Source organism: Octopus sinensis, linkage group LG4 (assembly GCF_006345805.1).
Source record: "Octopus sinensis linkage group LG4, ASM634580v1, whole genome shotgun sequence".
Lineage (NCBI taxonomy): Eukaryota > Metazoa > Mollusca > Cephalopoda > Octopoda > Octopodidae > Octopus > Octopus sinensis.
This window is the reverse complement of record NC_043000.1, coordinates 108,159,856-108,181,591: the sequence shown is the minus strand read 5'-3', so window position 1 is coordinate 108,181,591 and position 21,736 is coordinate 108,159,856. Positions and strand designations below refer to the sequence as shown.

The following is a 21,736-nucleotide window of genomic DNA, read 5'->3' as shown; positions in this document are numbered from 1 at the left end:
ATTGCAATGCTAACGGCCGTGCAAAATTTGACAAATTAAATAAACTTCATTAATAACTGATCCATGTATATTTATGTAAATAGGTGTATGTATGTGTGTGTGTGTGTATAAATGCATAATATATATTAATATATACATATGTATATATGTAATATTTATGTGTGTGTATCTATGTATATATGTATCTATGTATTCATTTATGTGTCAAACTATCGAGCAAAATCGATGCATGTGCATGTTCGTAAACTAAACGAGGAACTTCATATACCATTGATTTTAATCTCTGTCGTAGGATCAAATTTGATATACACATGAAAATTATACAAAACGTTAGATGTTCACCAGAATTCTTTTTATGATATCTAACCCCAGGCAACAACTCTTTTAGCTAAGATATTGATTCAGTAATCATTTTTTCCCTAGAGAGAGAGGAAAGTGTTATTCCAGGCATTATAACATGTGAAAAGATATGTCTTTCTTTTGTTTTTAATACCTGTTTCTGCTTAACTCATCTCACTTTGTTCTCTATTGGTTATTAAAGAAAAATAGAAAAATGCCTACAAATTGCCCGATTACGGTGTGTACTGACATATTGTCTGATTATTATTTGAGTGGAATATTGCTTTTCAAGTCTTGTAGCAGACAGAATTGTCTTAAAGTTGTATATGCAAGGATATATATATATATATATATATATAATATATATATATATATATATATATATATATATATATATAGGAGAGTTCACGAAAAAAACAAAAGACGAAAACAGGTGGTGTAGAAAACAAACAGATATATTAGTATAACGCTCAGGAATAGAAAAATTCTTTTACGTTTCGAGCCTACGCTTTTCTATATATACAGATATATATATATAAGGCCTGGTTAAAAGTTTGAATCATATGAACAATAGATAAAAAATATAACTCATTATCGGAAGCACATGATTGACACATGCACACACATTAATGCACACATATGCACTCACACATACACCAATGCTCACATATATACTCACACACATACGCGAATACATATCGAATAAGTCATTTAGTTTTTCTTCAGTTTGCGCTTGAATGACCGAAGAGGCGGACATCTTTTCTATTCGCTTTAAATAATATGAGGAGTGAAATCGATCTGTTACTTAGTATATATTTGTGTATTTGTGTGTGCAAGAGAGAGTTTGTGAGTTTGTATGCGTATGTGTGTGCGTGTGTCAATCAAATGTTTCCACTTAACGTGTCGCTTTTCTAGTTATTGTCCATACGATTCAGATTTTTAATCAGGCCATTTTTGCTCATATTAGGACTTTCCCTGTTCAGTTGTCTTCTTTAACTTTATTCACTTAATGTAAATTATCTTTAATGTAAATTTACAATTTTACAGAAATACGAACACGACATAAATAAAAAGAAAAGATGCCTGTTGATTTTAAGCTTAGCAATAAATTTGTTAATAGAAGTACAAAGTCTTGTGAGAGGCAATGACATTCAATTAAATGAAGATGTAAAGTAGATATTTATTTTTTCCGTCTGTATCTAATGTCCGTCTACACTACTTACCTTCTGTCTGGTTTTATCAGCTAAGCGGATTGGTACACCACTACGACCTCGCTTATTCATGAGTGGATGTAGAGAAAATTTGCAGCGTACTTACCTGAAATAAAAAGAAAGAACAATCAGAAATAGAAACTGAGTATATGAGTATGAGTATAGCACTGTGAGTCAGTGGAGGGGTGTCTTTGATGTGATAAATAAAAACAAAATGAACAGCGAAAACTTACGTTTGCATGAATGTGATGGTGTAGATCATGACATTCAATGGTTCACACTCTCTACACAGACATACATGTGTGTGTGTTTGTGTGCGTTTGTATGTGTATGTCTGTGTGTGTGTGTGTGTGTGTGTGTGTGTGTCTGTGTGCGTGTATGCATGTTTGTGTCTGTGTGAGAGAGAGAGAGAGAGAGAATGTTTGTGTCTATGTGTTGTGCAAATCTCGTAGTAATACACTATACATATATATAGATATATGCGTATATACATATATGAGTATATGTGTGCGTGTGTGTGTGTTTATGCATGTATGTACGTGTGCATGCGTACGTGTATATATATATATGCTGCAAATATACGAAATCATATCTGAAACAAGCACAACCATTCAGTTATAGTGAGTTACATTTCAAAATGGTCACATCCCATCCAAGTGAATTTCTATATCTAAAGATTAACCAACCATGTTATGTATTGGGAGAGAGTGGCGTGTGATAGGGAGAGATAGAGTGCAGATACATTGTTTGCAGCGACGTGCTCAAACAAAATCTTCGAGTTTAGTCTACGGGCTTAACCAAGTGAATGTATGGTCTCTCTAGCAGGCAATTTAATATATACATTAGTTTGGTTTTAACTCCATGAATCCTTAACCTTTTAAATTATTGTATCATTCCATGTCAATGAAAAGACCTTCAAGAAATATGCTAATGATTAGTTAAATAAATACCGATGGAAAGAAAAGTAGACAAGTAGCGAATTAGTTTAAGTTTATTCAATTTGAAGCCTCAAAGGCATGCACGTTGATTTGCCGTATTTTCAGGCATATTAGTCAAACTTTGCAGACCAAAATTTACAACCAAGGTAGACCGCCACATATGCCAAGACGACCCAAAATTCCGAACGAAATTCAGCAGGATTTGGAAAAATAGTGACGATGTTCGAATGATTACCGACATGTTTACACAATATACGACATTGCCTTGTATAATATAAAATACGGTATATTGTTAATATATACTATTTTGATCGAATCAGTCTCTTATTAGTCAGTTTAACCTGTAACTATAGAAAGTCTTCATTACAGAGGAAATTCAAGGTCACCAGACACTGATTCGACCACCAGTGTGTGTGTGTGTGAAGGCGTATTGCTCAGTGGTTAGAGCGTCAGAGCTACAATCGTATGGTTATGATTTCGATTCCCAGACGGGCTGTAGGTTCTTGTCTTCAACAAGGCGCTTTATTTCACTTTGCTCCAGTTCACTCAGCTATAGTAATAAGTTGCTACGTCAGTGGTGCCAAGCTGCAACGACATTTGCCTTTCCTTTGGACAACATCTGTGGCGTGGAGATGGAAAACTGGTATGCATGGTCAGCTGCTGTTCTTCTACGAACAACTTTGCCCAGACATGCTTCGGAGGAAACATTTCTGTGCAACCCTATGGTCATTCCTGACCAAAGATAGATTGATAGATAGATAGATAAATCCTGAGAGAAAGAAGAGAGAGAAAGAGAAGAACGAGAGAGAGAGAGAGAGAGAGAGAGAGAGAGAGACATACGCATACACAATTATGTTTATAAGTATATACATGTATACACACACACACGCACACACACACACATATATATATATATATATATAATATATAATATATATATATATATATATTATAATAGGCCGACCAATGCCTTGTGAGTGAATTTGGTAGACGGAAACTGAAAGAAGTCTGTCGTATATATAATATATATATATATATATGTGGTGTTTGTCCCCCTAGCATTGCTTGACAACCGATGCTGGTGTGTTTACGTCCCCGTCACTTAGCGGTTCGGCAAAAGAGACCGATAGAATAAGTACTGGGCTTACAAAGAATAAGTCCCGGGGTCGATTTGCTCGACTAAAGGCGGTGCTCCAGCATGGCCGCAGTCAAATGACTGAAACAAGTAAATGATAAATGATAAATGAAAAAATGATAATGATATATATACTTATATATGTACTTAATTATATACATACATACATACATACATGCACATATTATTGCCTCTTTGTGTATGCAAGTTTCTTCCATTTTCCTTCTAGCGTTCATCATTTGCCGGGATTTGTAGAGAAGTGGTCACTAACTATCATCGACGATTGGTTTCATGACATAGGAAATCAATATAATTCTCAAAGCCACCTAATAACAGGTTGCCATGTCGCAGGATCTCACTACCAACCCATTCAGCCGACGCTAAGTGCAATAATAATTACCGATATACTTTGTCCACGATACAAGTAATATCCGTCGATATTTGAACTTGTTTGATAGTAAATTGATTTCCAGCTTGAAATCTTTTGTATTTATGAAATTAATCATAATTCTATTTGCCAAATTTGCTAATTAATATCGTTATTCCCTTTCTATATCTCTCTCAATCATCTTTAATTCGGACCGAAGCTCTCGTTCTGTGACCCCACCCTCCGTTGCTTGTGATGTATTCACACTCCCCGGCTTACCCTTTCTCTTAATCACTCTTTGATTGTCTGCTGTCTCTCTCTCTCTCCTTCTCTCTCTTTTTCTCTCTCTTTGTTCACTGTTTCTCTGTCTGTATCTCTCTCCTTTTCTTTCCTCTCTCTCTCTTCCCAATCACAGAAACGCAGGAACACATACATAAACACGCAAACACGCAGAAACAAGCTCACACACACACACACACACACTGACAGGCAAACATGTAAGCACTCAAATACACACACATATATGTCCCTTTCTTTTTCTGTCTGTCTGTCTGTCTCTCTCTCTCTCTCTCTCTCTCTGTGCATGTGTATATACATATATATATATATATATATATATAGTCTGAAACATCCACACACATGTCCCTGTTATATATATAATATATATATATATATATATATATATATATATATATAAAACAAGGTCATGTGTTGCGTGAGTGGGTCTTTCTGACTTTCTTCCTCCATTTCACTTTGTAATATCCATCCTAAAAATCGGCCATCTAAATGATTTATTCGAAATACTTCCACAATACACACATGCATACATATGTGCATATATGCATTCATACATGCACATATTCAAACATACATACGTACATACATACATAGAGACAAACAGAACCTGGTTCATATTCACTATCATACCGACAGCCTTCCATCATTCCGCAGCCACTTAAACCATGCAGAAAAGTCATACGAAATCTATACGTTCAACAGTAACCTCAGTTAAATCATCCGTCGCTCTTCTTATAACCGATATCAAAGAACATGAAATGCAAAGAAACATTACAAGCAGCAACCAAAAAAATGCAAACAAAGACTATCAATAATAGGCATCACGTTTAGCATTCGATAGACATCTATAGTTGAAAAAAAAACGTCCGAAAGAATACAAGCATACTAATGACAACCACATATGCTATGTTTTCTTAACTGAAATGAAAAGCAACAATTTTGTACCACCAATGCATTAGAGTCGTCATAGACAATACCTATTCAATGCGCATTCATTCAATCTCTGTTCAACTGTTTAATGGATCAATCCATTATCTATCAAACCGATCATTTTACCGCTGCACTCATATGCATTGTTCTTTGTCTTGATTTTTGGTATTGCTTTAATATTTTGCTGTGTTATTTCATGCATTTTGCTATGCCCATGCTGGGCCATCGCCATCAGAGGATTTTGTTAGTCATTACGATACAATCAATTGGTTTCGTCTTGTAATTATTTTACCGATACTTAATTAGCGAGTGATCATGAGTGCACCATTTTCTCGGATGCTTGTGCGAGCGAATATACTCGTGCCATGCAGCTTGCCCAAGGGCGTTTATGCATCCATATTTGTTAACGGTTATTTTTAATATTTTTCTCGCTGTAATGCGTGTTCGTTTCTCCTTTTTTCCTCATCTATGATTTTATTTTTGATCTTCTATATAAAAGAAGATATTTCCTCCGTCTGGCTGTTTTTCTTTCTACAAAACGAGACGTTACATTCCGAACAGTTATTTTAACGAGTTGCAACTATTTATCACCCGACGAGATACATCTACACTGCCAGATGCTCCGGAACAAGTTGTTGAGTGTCCCACCCATGAGGGAGCGGTAGTAGATGTGCCGAAACAAGTATAAATTCTTGTATACTCCATCTTCTGTCTTTCATTTGCCATATACATAACGATTACTGAAAAAGTGACCGTGCTTACCGTGCTTAACCAGTGAGCTACCAGATGTAAAGCATTCGTTTTACTATCCAATATATTATTGCTTATAATAGCATCAGTGGGTCAACATACGTAAACATCACCTAACGGTAAAAAATTATCGATTAATGATTAAAGGTACTAACAAGCAGAACCGACATGCAAAACATAGTAGTGAAAATGACCAAGCCACAAACTTTCACATGAACACAGCGAGTCCTACTAACCGCAGGGTAATACAAATTAATTATCTCACCAATGTGTGCGATGACCGTTTAAAATTTGTATTCACTTCAATCACTCTTTTTAATTTGCTGTGGCATTAAAAACGCTCATCGTATACATTGGAGAGATTAATAATTTCTACAACCGTGGGGTCAGTAGGACTCGCTGAAGATGAACTAAGAGCTTTTCTCTCAAAGTTCGAAATCACGCTAATATATTCATACACCTATAAAAACGCAAATGCGCACAGAAGCCCCGATATATACGTATGCGCCTAATCTAGTGTTTATAGTACACTTGTATACCACGTTCTTAGTAATACATTGGTTATGCAAAGGACAACTTGATCCAGCCGTGCATTAGCATAACTGTTTTAATTTTGTTGGTTTGTGTACATCGAGCGCTGGAGGGATTGGTTCTGTACGGTATGTCGGTTGTGAATATTATCGTTTTATTATCACTAGGTATTCTCAGTTTATTATTTGAATTGTTACTGGTGTTAAGTTTTGGATGATTATCGTGGATATTGTAATTATTGCTCTGTTGATTGGTAGTATAAAAAAAATCATCTAAGTATTATCTTTCTTCCAACTTCTACTTCATCTTCTTTCTCTTAACAGTTACAACAGCAATCGTTCGTTATGTCATTTTCTCGAAACTAGAAAGTACACTTTCCGCGGCGCTCGTATTTAATTTTTTCTGCGTTTCAATAATTTTTCTCTGATTTTGCTCATTCTCGAAGTTGATGAATATATAGCAGTACCTAAGTCGACTCAAGAAATCTCTAGTGAGACTTTTTATTGATGTACCTGAAGAGTCCCAGAATGGGTCGAAACGTGTTGTATCCAATAAAGTCTATTTCACATTCCATCTCCTATTATATTATTACTGTTACCCCAACCGCCACTACGAAGTTCCTGCAAGAAATCTACTGGTAACTACAGGCAATCGAAAATGCGCCAGTGCTTTACTCATCATTTATTTGTATATTTTGTACAATTCCTACATTGTATACATATATATATATATATATATATATATATACATGCACACACACACGCGTCACACACACACACGAACCTATATGATTTGGTATGATAAATAGCGAAGAATCGGGTATACGAACTAGAAGATGGATACACACAGATACACACTTTCACGTGATAGAAATTAGAAATGACTCATATATATACATATATACCAACTAAGATCCATACATATGGGTGTATGTATATACATTGTGTCACACAGTATATATATACACACATATATATATATATATATATATATATATATATATTATATAATATATATATATATTATATATATATATTATGTGAAATAGAAAGATGAATAATCTTGTAGTAGATTAATCAAAAGTTTAACCGATACCTTAGTAGCAAAAATCACAGCAGTAAACAGCACGGTTGGAGGTACAACCATCTGGCGTTGCAACCGTGCGTTGGTGCGGATAATTGAAATTAAAACATTATTGGTGAATTGAAGAAATGGAGCTGAACGCAGATTGAACAGAAATCGTTTTATTTCATTCTACACGTGTTTCGAAAGGCACAAATTACCAAAATCCGATTGAATAATGGGACCATATTGTGTCTTTCTCATCAGGAAGAAAAAAGGAAATCCGTTGGAAACACAAAAACAGAACAGAGGCGGAGCAAAAAACAAATCGAACTGTGCTCCTAAGAGCCATGGGCTCTTAGGAGCACAGTTCGATTTGTTTTTTGCTCCGCCTCTGTTCTGTTTTTGTGTTTCCAACGGATTTCCTTTTTTCTTCCTGATGAGAAAGACACAATATGGTCCCATTATTCAATCGGATTTTGGTAATTTGTGCCTTTCGAAACACGTGTAGAATGAAATAAAACGATTTCTGTTCAATCTGCGTTCAGCTCCATTTCTTCAATTCACCAATAATGTTTTATATATATATATATATATATATATATATATATACAAAGACGAATATAAACTCTACCGTTTATATAAATATAGAAATATATGCACAAACTCTCACAGAGACAAACACGCGTACATAAACACACACACACACACACACTCACAAACGACAAATATAAACGTTGCCATAATCTCTATAATCAATAACCTACTGTTTTCTTGCCACTCCAAATATCAATCGATGTTTTATATTTATCGGTTTGTTTTCCTTTCCGTTTATCAATATATCAATTTCCATTTATGCTCTTATTTGTCATGTTTCGATTACATACATACACACACACATATATTATATATATATATATATATATATATATTATATATATATATATATATATATATACAGAGAGAGGAGAGAGAGAGAGAGAGAGAGAGAGAGAGAGAGAGAGATAGAGATAGAGAGAGAGAGAGGGAGAGAGAGAGAAAGAGAGAGAGAGAGAGAGCTTTGTTTATATACAACCACAATTTCTTCAGAACTATTGAAGATACTAAAATCTGGCAATACAAATTTTAAATGTATAACCATCATAATAATACCTTACATTGAGTGCTTTCATTATATACTACCTCCGAAACCAGACCGAAAATCCATTCATTTCATTTATATGAGTCATTATCTTTCGCTTGGAATCTATTGTGATCGTCATCCAAGTGAATATCACTGCATGGCTTCCTTTAACGTTGAAATATTCAGATATGTTTTGACAGACTCATAGATGCCGATAAAGCAGAGTTGAGAAATTTAAGAAAGTGAAAACTTTTTATAAAAATGGTTTGTCTGGTTAAGACCAAATAATATACCTTTAAATAGCGAGTCAAAGATATAGAGTAAAAGATATAGGTTATTGTGTTACAGTTGAACTGTCGAATAGACAAAACGAAATAAACTGTGTCGAAATAACTGTATCGTAGACTTGACTTCGAGTAAGTCTAGCACTAGTCTGAAAAAAAGCGTACACTAAACATATAAGAACTGATGAAATATACAGAAATCTTGTTAAATTTATATACGCTTCAAATTTATATGCGCTCCGGAAAAAAAAAGCAGACATTTATGGTGAAATAAATACCTCTTTAGCATGTTCAAATGATGCAAAATGCACGCGTAGGGATATAATCAACTAAATTATTTTAGTATGCTGAAAACAACGAAACTGTTTATAGTTAAAGTTGAATCTTCAGCGAAATATTTTTAAACCTAATCAGGCTATTAAGTTTAGAGGTCAATGTGTTTTAAATATTTATCTCTGGGAATCTGTGTGGCCGGAGATGTTTTTAACAAATAAACTATTTTGAGGTTATCTTAGTGTTTTGTGGTTATTATGTGTTCTATTCATGGAGGTATGTTTAATAAAAATGAAAACATCGTCATCATCATCTTTTATTGTTAATAGTTTGAATGGAAAGCAACGGTTCCAAGAAACGAAAGTAATGAGAAACGTCGGAAAATTATGTTGCTTGGGCAGCTTCTGTGATTCAGTGTAGATGAGAGTAAATTCGAAAGAGTGAATGATTGTGGTCCCTGTCATTTCAATATTTGTATTAGTTCCGGTGGTTTACATCGACCGAAACATGATAACGCTGATGGTAAGTACGACTGTGTTCGGTTCCTCTTGTCTGCCAATAGTCTCTCCCCTTTACCCTTCTCTCTTCTCTCTTCCCCCCTCTCTCTCTAACTGTCTTTCTTTGACTCTATCGTTGTCTACGGTTCTATTTATATATACTCACTCATCTGAATCAAATCTTAACTTATTTACAATCCTCAGTATTTGACTCATCAGTAATTTTGGCGATACCAATCAATAAAATTGATGCGTAACTGGTTGGCGTCGATGAGATTTTTCATGACGTCAACACTCAATTTGGATGATCCGGATCTTGTTCAGGAAAATTTCCTAAATTGGAAACCAAGCAGTCTGGGTTCAATTTGAAGCGAAAACATGCTACACATATATACATAGTAGGAAGTTGATTCATATGCAATTTTCATAACTAAGGACGAAATACATAAACCGAAGAATTAACTTTTTCATTATAGAAGACCTCCCTTCCTACATCCATGTGGTATATAGAATAAAAGTAATTATCTATTTTATTTTATTCAATCATCGTTTAGTTGGTCTTTTAACCATCAAATGTTCCCCAATCAATACTTCATTCAGGCAAGGTGAGCAGTAAAAGTACTTCAAATATGACTTAAAATGTCTGTAATACCCATATGGATGATCATCGATATATCGATTTCAAATTTTGCTACAAGGTAAGCCATATCGGAGGAAGCGATAAGTCGTTTACATCGATCCCCGTGTTCAACCGCTACTTATTTCATTGAGCCTGAAAGGATGTAAGGGGAAAGTCGACCTCAGCAGAATTTGAAATCAGAACGTTAAGTCGGACGAAATGCCGTTAAGCAATTTACCTGGCTTACTAAAGATTCTGCCAGCTCCCCGCCTTGGTGATGATTATATTGCAAATTTAGGCAGAAGACCAGTAATTTATATCGTACGCTTAAGTCAATATTCACCAATCTCAGTACTTCAGCAATGTATGATATTAACATTGGTAGGAGGACAGGCAAACTTGACTTCTGCGAAATTTGAATTCAGAACGTTAACAATGCTATCAGCACATCATTTCATTTACCATCATAGAACTGGAAAGAAAATTACAAGGAGTGGTCTTTAAGGGGTGGCGCGGCCATCTGAAATAGCAATAAAATTTCACTCCGTTAAAACCTACTGTTTAAAATTGGAAGGATATAGGGGAAAACATGGTGTACGTGCCTGTATGCATGTATATATATATATATATATATATATATATATATATATATATATATATACGTGTGTGTGAGTGTGTGTGTGTGTGTGTAATTTTATTCTTCTATTCATTTACTTGTTTTAGTCATTAGACTGCGGTCATGCTGGTGCACCGTCTTGCAATTTTTGTCGAATGAACCGATTCAAAAAAATAGGGATTTGAAATCTGAGAAGGCACCTTATGAGCACTTTGATATAATCTAGATCTGACTAACAACACTGCACATAGAAAGTCGATTAAGATAAACAATTAAAATGTACTTCTTTCTATTGGTACATCCTAAATTCGTTTCATTGGATTTCAGGTAGCATACAAAATATATAATCAGTGCATAATGAAGAATGGAAAAATTATATATTTTCAGAAGCTATCTATTAAACTATATTCTTTTTATTCGATTTTGAACGTGTTTCTGATGTCTAATTTTCCTAGTACCCTTCGATATATCAGTGATGTGCATTTAGTTAATTTATATTAAATCAGTTGTAACACATTCAACTAAAGATTGATAATGCTATGCAGCATTATTCGAGGTTTTACCCATACAGGTGAGTGAAGCATGGCCGTGTGGCAAGCTGCGGGGAACCTTGGGCAGCTATTTACTACCATAGCTAGGGCCGCCCAAAGCCTTGTAGGTGGATCTGGTAAGTGAACCTGCAGTGATCCTCAAACAAAGAAGTCATATATATATATATATATAATATATATATATATATATATATATAATATATATATATATATATATATATATAATATATATATATATTATATATATATATATATATAATATATATACATATATATATATATATATATATACAAGATTCTTTATGTGAGTTCTGGGGAGAGTCATTCTCTTTAGTGCTTTATAATTTAACACACTCATTTACTTATTTATTTTTCTACAATTTTCGTTGCGGCTTGCAACCTTTTCAATAGTATGTATGTATGTGAGTGTTTTATGTGTCGTTGTGTCTGTGTTTGTCCCCTATCATTGCTTCACACCCGGTGTTGGCTTACGTATCATAACTTAGCGGTTCGGCAAAAGAGATCGATAGAATAAGTGACAGGCTTTAAAACGAAATATGCACTAGGGTCTATTTATTCGACAAAAATGCTTCAATATTGTGCTCTGCATGGCTGTAGACATATGAGTGAAAAATAGTAAAAACGAAAAGATAAAAGAGATAGATAGATAGATAGATAGATAGATAGATAGATAGATAGATAGATAGATAGATAGATAGATAGATAGATAGATAGATAGATAGAAAGAAAGGTAGATAGATAAATAGATAGATAGACAGACCATGTGCGTACGTACGTATGTATCTGTATATGACATGCATTATGCATAACACACATCTGTAATAAAGATATATATATATATATATATATATATGTATATATATACGTATTTATGTGTGTATGTATGTATGTATGTATGTATGTATGTATGTATGTATGTATGTATGTATGTATGTATGTATGTATGTATGTATGTAGTACGTAGTGTATGCATGTATGTACTGCTGGCAGGCAGAATGAATTTTCCGGTCATTCAAAGCTTTGCGTAGGCTAACAGACTAATTCTATTTAATACGTCAGTAATTCTTACTTTCTAACAGTATCTCTAGGCTCAAAATATCCTTTTGTAAAGTCATTAGTAAACATAAGTAATTGTTTTTTGTTATCCAATGCTAATATGTACAACATACAATGGAAATCCTGTGTATGTCAGAGTCTTTTAGAACTTTACTGATATAATACAGCGAGAAGTAATATTCTTTCCAATGTCGTTCATTTCTCTTGTATCTATCCCAACTAAGCTTACACACACACTCACACACACGCACACACACACACACACACACGCACGTACACACACACACACACAGGCACATGCACGCACACGCAAACATGAACATATGTATCTGTGACTAAACAAGCAAAAAAAAAACATATTTGCGTAGATATCACATACATATACATGTATCACACACATATACATGTATGTACACCATGTATACATGCAGAAACACACACACACACACTCAAACGCACGCACAGGTACAAACATATACAGAAGTGTCTGTACTTATACATACATAAAACCGTATTTTTGTAGACATCATACACACACATATACATGTATGTATACACACATGCACACACACATTCACACACATAGAGACACAGGCATACACTTACACACACAAACACACAGACAAACTCAGACACACGCGCACACATTCAGACGCACGCATATAAACGCGCACACAAGAACATATACATACACCTCTGTATGTATAGAAACATAAAAAACGTACTTTCGTAGACATCGCACATATATATGCATGTATACACACACAACTATACATATACATATTTATGTGTGTGTATACATTTGTGTGTGTGTGTGAGAGAGAGAGAGATATTTTTTATTATTGAAGCTTCCGCAACCAAGATGGTCTTTGATAGGTCCTCAGTTTCATCGTGTCAGTTTCTACCAACCTCATCAATATAACCGAGTAATCTTTATACTCTGTTTCTAACCGAAAATATCCAAAATATAGCATCTGATTTTCACTGCTGTTCTGGGCGTTAGCAGTGGCCTGCGGGGACATCCTTGTGTTGAGCAACAATATGTCCAACAGTTTCAATGAGTCTATAATCTGATTTTTAGTCTTGTGTTCAAATTATCAGAGGTTGTGAGCCCAATGTGAAACCAAATATACACACTATCAAGGCAATCTTAAATCTTCTTCGCCACACGCTAGTTTTGGGTTGCATATAAACAATGCTCTCTACATGCAGCATAAATAAAGCATCCATATTAATTTTAAATTATGGAATTGTAAGTTGTACTGAAGCTTATTACAGGTAATACAGATTTATCCGTTCTGTATGAGGAAGTCTTTGTCAGTGACAAAGAACTCTAGATGTTTGAAGGTAGTAGGGATATTGAATCCAGGGTTGTGTTTAAAGTAACAGTGTGTATAAACTCTATACTTGGAATGAACAATTTTAAGTTCTATTGGATTTTACTCATAAGGTACTGGAATATTATATGGATCTACAAATGCAATATCCCTACATATCTCACATCTATTTTCACATCTCCACCTCACTCTCTATATCTTATCTAAAATAACTATTTCTTAACCATTCTCTCACACCGTCTCCGATGAAGGGATATAATAAATATCCTGAAAACAGCTGTAAGACCTTCTATCTATAAATGTTCTAAAATCTACACAGCCTACGTTTTATATCTCATTACGAAATAAAATTTTTATATACACACGCTGACGTTGAACTCCTTTACGCATAATCACCGAACCTGGAACTTAACTGCGGTCCATCTATAGCACTTATTCAGCATCACTTGGCACCTTTGGGTCACTATGACACCATTACCTCTCATAACCTATATATTTACATACATACATACATACATACATACATACATATATATATGTATATATATATTAATCTGAATATATATATGAATATATATATATATATATATATATATATTATATATATATATATGTGTGTGTGTGTGTGTGTGTGTGTGTGTGTGTGTGTATGTGCGTGTGTGTGTGTGTGCGTGTCTGTGTCTGCGTGTGTATCTGTGTGAGTGAATATGTATATAGGAATATATAAATATATAAATATATATATTATATATATATATATATATATATATATATATATATATATATATATATATATATGAATATATAAATACATATATATATATATATGCACACACTTACATACACACACGCACATGCACACAAATGAAGACTATAGAAGTGGTCAGATGTCTTTATTACATATATGAAAATACCTACACACTTTGACAATTTGTGTTAAATAGTAATTTAGATTCATGGACGGTACATATTTATTCAGTTGTTAATTATTTTCTTGTCCGCACTTCAAAGTCTACTATTATTGTTGATGTTGTCGCCGTTATTGAATATGTTGTAATTTTGGAAAACGAGCCAATTTTAACGTTAATATTTTCATAGGAAACAAAAGACTAACAAACTCTAAAGATTTATTTATCGCCTGTCTATCACCGTTTTGTCATCAGTACCCACATAAAAGTTTCTACTGCTGCTAGTGTGGTTGTACAACCCACTTTCAGAAGCACCTGTCTTTTTAGATAAACAGCAACAGACACTGATAATTCTGTTAGCAGTTTGACTGACGAAGGCATCACATAATGATAGAACTCTATGAGCAGTGAGCGCCAGAAGTACAATAGTGGATATGAAAGAAACCTGAGTATGATATCTAATCAAGATACAAATAACAATCGAATTAAAATGGTAGCATACCTTTATAAAAATAAAAAGAACATATTAGATAGAATAGTCCATGTGAGAGTACGAGGAGCACTAAAAAGTTCCTGGCTTTAGGGATATCGTGAAAGGCCTGGGTGGAGGCCCAACCTTCCGAGTTCTTTTACAGGGCTTAGGAAGACTGAAAGTCACTGCAATAAGTGTGTGTAGCTGAGAGGGGAATATCTCTGTATTCTTTTATTTGTTTCAGTCATTTGACTGCAGCCATACAGGAGCACTGCCTTTTAGTCGAACAAATCGACCCCAGGACTTTCTTTTTTTAAGCCTGGTACTTATTTTATCATTCTGTTTTGCCGAACTGCTAAGTTACAGGAACGTAAACACACCAACATCAGTTGTCAAGCGAAGACACGCACGTAAATATATATACACACAAAGCTATATATATATAAATATATATATATATATATATAATATATATATATATATATATATATATGACGGGCTTCTTTTAGTTTCCATCTACCATATCCACTCACAAGGCTTTGGTCGGCCTGTGGTTATAGAAGAAGACTCCTGTCCAAGGTGCCACGCAATGGCACTGAACATGGAACCATGTGGTTGGAAAGCAAACCTCTTACCATACAGCCACGCCTGCGCCTATATATTGAATAAAATCATATTTAACTAATCCTCCTGGGTTTTCTTTTACCCAAATCCAGGACCCTTTCCGCATCACTTCGTATTTCTAATAAATGACGGAATAGCCAATAGTCATTGTAGATATGTCTTCGTTCATAAGTCTACTCATTCACGACTAGTCTGGGAGTGAATAACAATAGTATACTGGACAGTCAACACTAAATGTCCTCTGATATAGTGAGGCATGGATATTTATTTCATTTCCGACTCGTGATTTTGTGCAATATCAGTTAAGCAATAGGAAAAGAACGAATGACCCTTCCATCTCTCTGATACTGCGAGTTCAGTAGATGCAAAATGAAGACAGATTTGGAAATACAATAATGTAAATCTGCCAAAGGAAAAACTAATTTACCCGTTACCTTAGATGCTAAGAGACAAATTGGATTAAACACGTCTGTAATTCTTACGTCAGAAACTTATCTGTAGCTTCAAAATACCCTTTGATATTCTCATTAGTAACCCTCACTAATCATTTATAATCGAACAGTAATATGTACAGTTTTCTTTTAACATCCGTTGGATATTAGAATATCTTTAATCTTTAATAATATCAGCATCAAAACATGGTTTTCTTCCCATTGTCATTCAGCTTACTTTGATCTTTATTTAGTTCCACGCAATTCATGCAGGCAAACGCACGCACATTCATACACACACTCACACAGATACACGCACGCGCGCACACACACACAGACACGCACGCGTGCACACACAAACGTGCGCGCGCGCACACACATACACACACACACAAACGTGCGCGCGCGCGCACACACACACATATATATATTATTCTCAAACATGAATATTATTGACATTGACTTCGAAGATTCGGTCAGTTAAATCACCGTCAAACTGCAATGCATTGAGGTTAATCTTGACTTTATATAGTCTCTGCTGTACTAAAATCTTCGTTAAGCATGTTGATTGGAGTGGATTGGTAATTAGGTTTAAGGATGGGTAATTATGGAGATACGTTTTGGAGAAAGCTCTTATTGATTAAATTTGGGATTATGTTATTGTTTAGAATCTACAGATGTATGTAGACTTTTGTAAGTAGCTGTGAGTATTTAGGTGTGTCTGTTCTGGTATGTATAGGATATGACATCAGTTTTAGGTATCTTTGGTTTTATTCGATTTAATCTTTTGCTTCGACAATGCAAATGTCAAAGGTTCAATGTTTAATCCAGTATTAAAATCTTAGTAATTGGACATGTCAACTTTGTGTAATACAATTTTTTAGAGGTTCACATAAGCTTGTATGTAGATGGTATGTTTTAGAAAGTTAGGTTTCTTGTAGTTATTTAGATTATTTCCTGTTTTTCTTTGGAAGGTGTGGGTTATTAGTCGGGCATGTAATGATGTAGTCAGTATAGAACTTTGTTTTTCTTGTGCTTTGGTGTTCACTAGGGGATGTGGGCAAGTACAAAGATTGTTAGTCTATGTTTCTCCCCAGATGAACAAAACGCACAAATTTACGGGCAGGAACATTCCCGCGGCCAACTGACCAGTTAAATAAACTTGTATCATTTATACTCAGGTACGGGTGTTTGTATTTCATTTAATGACTTGCGTAAGTTTAATATTTGTTTAATTTAGAGTATGTTGAGCAAGATGACCACGTTTGGTTCGGAATATAGATAGATATATAGATAGATAGATAATAGATAGATAGATAGATAGATAGATAGATAGATAGATAGATAGATAGATAGATAGATAGATAGATATATAGATAGATAGGTAGGTAGGTAGGTAGGTAGGTAGGTAGGTAGATAGGTAGGTAGGTAGGAAGGTAGGTAGGTAGTAGGTAGGTATGTAGGTGGTAGGTAGGTAGGTAAGTAGTTTGGTAGGTAGGTAGATAGGTAGGTAGGTAGATAGATAGATAGATAGATAGATAGATAGATAGATAGATAGATAGATAGATAGATAGATAGATATATAGATAGATAGATAGATAGGTTATACCCTCCCAACCATGGGGTAAGTTTGTGCACATTATGTTACCCATGCAGATGTTATAGTTGTAAGCAAGAGTATACATAGTTTGATTGACTCAGCGATGGCATTCACGCCCAATACTTAATAAATATCATTTAGTATTTAATCCTAGTTTTTATGAATTATGTTATTATTCAGTATGACTATTACGGGCGATTAACCCAACATAGGGTTAACAAATCTCAGATAATAGTGCATCATAACATGAAAATTTCTGAGATGGTTAACGAGCACGTTATAAGACAGTTTGGGCAATATTGAATTCGTCTAAGGCGGCCAGCTAGCAGAAACGTTAGCCCGCCGGGTGAAATGCTTATCGGTATTTTATCTGTATTTACATTCTGAATTCAAATTCCGTCGAGGTCGACTTTGCCTTTCCTCCTTTCGGTTAATTAAGTACCAGCTGCGAACTGGGGTCGATCCAATTGACTGGGCGCCCACCACCAAAAAAAAAAAAAAAATACTTTCGGGCCTTGTAACTAGAGTAGAAAAGAATATTGAACTCGTCTACTTGTCAGAACAGGTTAGGAGAGGAAGATAGTGGCCCGCCCCAAACGCTGGCTTTTGGACGGCACATTTGGGTATGCTATATAATCCTATATAAGTCGTATAGGCCCGGGTGGGAAGCAGGCAATAAACTCAAGCGCATCCCTGAACGGCACTTAGACTCGTTATGCCACTGGAGTTATATTTTGTAAAAGACACTAAGATAAAGGTTAGAGAAAAAGAAACCTTGATATTCATTTTTCAGTTGGTGCCCGGCTACTCTTGCTACGTGTCCTCTCTCAATCAACATTAAAATAGAGGTACTGGAACTTGTGCAGTCTCATCTCTACTATAAGGGTTCATCGCCAATATAGTCCAGGCATCTTCTGCAAAGAAGACGGAACAGAGTGGTTGCTGTTGTTACAGCGGTCCAAATATATTGTCCACTCACGACGAAGAAATAATTATACTTGCATTCTCTCTTGGCTTATAAGGGTAAATGGTATATATGACATACGAAGAATCACTTGTGAACCTCCGAACTCCTATGCGCAGAGTTGCCATTGCTTCGGCTCTAAAAAACGTACAGCCATCAAGAAACCCTGAACTGTCATCGTCGAATTTGACGGACAACGATAAATAGTGAATGTGTGTGTGTATCTGTCCTTGAGAATATTGATGTATATGTTCATATATGCATATATATATGCATTTATGTGTCGTTGGGTACATATGGGCATATATGCATATATGTATACGTGTACACTTATGTGTCCTTCAGCGTATTCGTATATATGTATTTATATACATACTAGCAGTATCGCCCGGCGTTGCTCGGGTTTGTTTCGACCCGCTGGAATTGTAATTTTGAAAAGTAAAAATTTTGTGAACATTTTTCTGGTCGAAATACACCGAAAAGTGGCGACACAGCAGCGAAAAAATCGTAAAAAATAGGGATTTTCATAGAAAAAAGCATCTTTTTGATGTAAATAATTTTTGGTGTTAACCTGGTCTGATTTGAATTTTGTTTTCTACGAAAGGAAGAGCAACCCTTCTTCTATCATACTCTCAATTTTGGTCAACTTGCGCCGCAGGGTCTCGGAGGAGATAGTGTTAGTTGAAGGTTACCATTCTAGGTGCCTGAGTAACAACCTCGCGGATTTACAGATAAATGAATTAATTACTATTTTACAGAATAAAATTAAATAATTCTTGAAAATGAATTAATATTAATATTTTTTGAACAAAGTAAATAATTTTTAAAACTTAAATAATAATTTTTTTTACACAAACGCGAACGGGGAAAAGGGGGTGGCGAATTCGATTTACATACCTAAATTTTTTCTTTTTCATGACATTGTAGCAAAATAGTAGTGAATTATATAAATACCAGCAGTACATTTTTTTTCTGGGGTATTTTTTTTCAACCTCGTCACATATTTGCCTCTTTCAATTTAAACAAAGTCTTAATTAAGCAATTACGGCAGCTTAGCAATGGTTTCAATACAGGCGTGACATCTGTATCTCAATTGTTCAAAACCTTTCGAATTTTTTCGCACGTGATGATATCATAGTGAAAACTTTCAATTACGCGCGCTTAGAAGTACGCTCGCAAATTAATACTACCAAAATTTTGAAGTTCGCGCTCCGCTTGTGTGTGTGTGTGTGTGCGTGCTTTAGGTGTACGTAGGTATGTGTTTTTGTGTGTGTGTGTCACTGAAGCCATACATACATATATACATACATAACCTCTCTCTCTCTTTTCTCTCTCAGTCACTCACTACAAAAAGTGAATAAAAAAAGTTCAGTTATTTCTGTCTTTCACTCTGTCTATCTCTTTACACACTAACAAAAGCACTTCACTTACACACCACACTTTCTGTGTCGCACAACCCATCAAACACACACACACACACACACACACACACACACACACTCACGCACGCACACATGTACATCAATGCTTTCGGAGTGAAATGTTAAAATATTGAGTTTTCTCGAATTTTGTCTTAATTGGGGGTGAAATTGAAAGAAATATATTATGGCATGACCGAATGGAGTACTTTGAAAAATCTTAGGTAAACTCTAATTGAAGAAATTGTGTGAGGAGTAAATCGTTATGTATTTATTTGTTTCTGTTTGCTGTGTTTTTTATTTTTTGAGTAGTGGTTTAAATACTTTCAGTTTAGTCTTCCTCAAATCACTCTGTCGCTATTTACTCTCTTCCAATTACTTTCATTTTATTCGTTGCACACTGTGTGTGTGCGTGTGCGTGTGGTGTAAACCACATTAAGAAAAGCATTTGACATACACACCAGAATGTGAGTTTTCTCTAAATTTTGCTTAATTGGAGTTTAAATTTTAAAAACTGGACCTGGCATGACCCGATGCATTCTACTCTTAAAAATGCTAGGTAAATTGTAATTGAAGAAATCCTATATTGTAGATTTCTATAACTGACAAAGGGAGGCAGATAAAATCTGCCTTTTATAATAAGAGATGTGTATATGTTTTTTACTTGTGTCTCTGCGTGGATTGATATATACGTATATATATTGATATATATATATATATATGTATATAAGCATATATGTCTGTGTATGTTTCTGTATTTAGGAGTGAGTGGCGACAATGTAGAGAAGGTCAAAAATAATGAAATCTATGAGAGAAATAGGAGGAAGATGGACAGAGAAAGAGAGAGAGAGAGAGAGAGAGAGAGAGAGAGAGAGAGAGAGAGAGAGAGAGAGAAAGATCAAAGAGAGGATAAAGAAACAAAGCTGATGATTAAATAAAACACTTTGAAAAGATAACTATGATTTAATCAATAATATTAGGAAACAGACGTGCTTCAGTCAATTCTTAGTATCAATTGCTTTCATAAATACTTCCTTGAAAATGGCCACAACTTATGTATATCATGCCAGTGCAAATGTTAAGAAAATGACTGACAAGACGAACAACCAATATAACAAAACATAAGAAAAGGTTAGTGTTTATTTACTGTAGTCAAACATCTTGTTAACATTTATTGTTCTAGTGCTTAACTAATCGTCTTTTGTTAGTTTACTAATGTCTATTTTGGTATGGTTTTATATTAAGGCGACCGAAAGAATTTTCATATAAAGATAACCGAACCAGATAATTAGTTGCATCTATTTACAATACGATTTGTAATGTGAATTTCATTCTGGTTGAATGCGAGTTTTGTCTTTTATGTCTATGACCATCAATGAAAT

At 34.7% G+C, this 21,736-nt stretch overlaps 1 protein-coding gene and 1 long non-coding RNA gene across 3 annotated transcripts in view; one reads left to right on the top strand and one right to left on the bottom strand.

Annotated features, from left to right (window-relative positions):
- Positions 1–8,766, top strand: part of LOC118763067 — a 24,413-nt gene extending 15,647 nt beyond the window's left edge. Inside the window, exons 2-3 of the long non-coding RNA XR_004998822.1 lie at positions 5,967–5,971; positions 8,755–8,766. This is a non-coding gene — a long non-coding RNA (uncharacterized LOC118763067). The remainder of the gene's footprint in view (positions 1–5,966; positions 5,972–8,754) is intronic.
- Positions 1–21,736, bottom strand: part of LOC115211023 — a 607,449-nt gene that overhangs the window by 209,744 nt on the left and 375,969 nt on the right. The gene's annotated exons all lie outside the window — the stretch shown is intronic.